This window comes from Oryzias melastigma, linkage group LG19 (genome assembly GCF_002922805.2).
Source record: "Oryzias melastigma strain HK-1 linkage group LG19, ASM292280v2, whole genome shotgun sequence".
NCBI classification, from domain to species: Eukaryota; Metazoa; Chordata; class Actinopteri; order Beloniformes; family Adrianichthyidae; genus Oryzias; species Oryzias melastigma.
The window spans coordinates 3212952-3213909 of record NC_050530.1 but is presented as its reverse complement, the minus strand read 5'-3'; positions in this window follow the sequence as shown (position 1 = coordinate 3213909).

Below are 958 nucleotides of genomic sequence, written 5' to 3'. Positions count from 1 at the left end.
CCCCAAGTGTCCTGCAGAACCTTCATTTAATGTTGATTTAGCTTTTACGCAATAAAAAATGTAGTAATAAGTAGAAAAGCTACAATATTCTCCTTGAAACTATCTATCAAATGCACCATTTAGTTAAATTTTGGATTTATTTTGTTTATTTATTCATTAATTACTTCCAATTAGATGTAAAATTCAAAGAAAATCATGTCAGAATCTAGATTTGTTCCTTTTTACGTAACTTTTTGTGCGTAAAATGTTGGAATCAGCACAGAAAAGATGTTTTATTTGCCCAAATTGCTTTTGCAACCCACTTTTGAAAAATCAACAGTCTTATAAACGTTGGAACAAGAGAAACAATTCATGTTAGACAGCAACATTTCATCCAAAACACTTTTTTTGATTTATAGAGAAGCAGCCCAAATGACGCTTTTATTTGTGATAAATCCCAGACTGTCGGAGTCTTGTGGCCGAGCTGCTGTCCAATCCCTTCATTTTGGTCATGTCGTCGTATGTGAGCATCTACCGGGACATTTAAGGCCTGCGGGGGGGCTGGCCCGCTTCCCAAACTCCCCACAGGCCTCAAACCAAGCCGAACAAGGCCACAGCTTTTTATTAAAGTAAAACTGGCACTTATAATAAAAAGTGATGAATGTTGAGCTTGGGACGTTTCAGAATCAAATCTGGAAACTGGTGCAGCAGCCGGTCATCTGAGGGATGTTGAATCTGCAGCAGGTGCTGCGTTCTTTTAAAAAAGTGCGCACAAAATCTGAGTTTCTGGAGGCGCATATGTGTGTCTCTGCGTGAGTCAAGGTGTGCGCAAAAGAAGGGGAAAAAAAGCTGGCATGACGCAAAAAAATAGAAGTCTCTTTGAGGCTTGTAATTACGCATGTGTCAGGATGGAGGAACAAAGCGGAGCCCTGCAGCACAGTGCTGGGTTGGGTCCTCGCCGCGGCTTTATTAAGACACG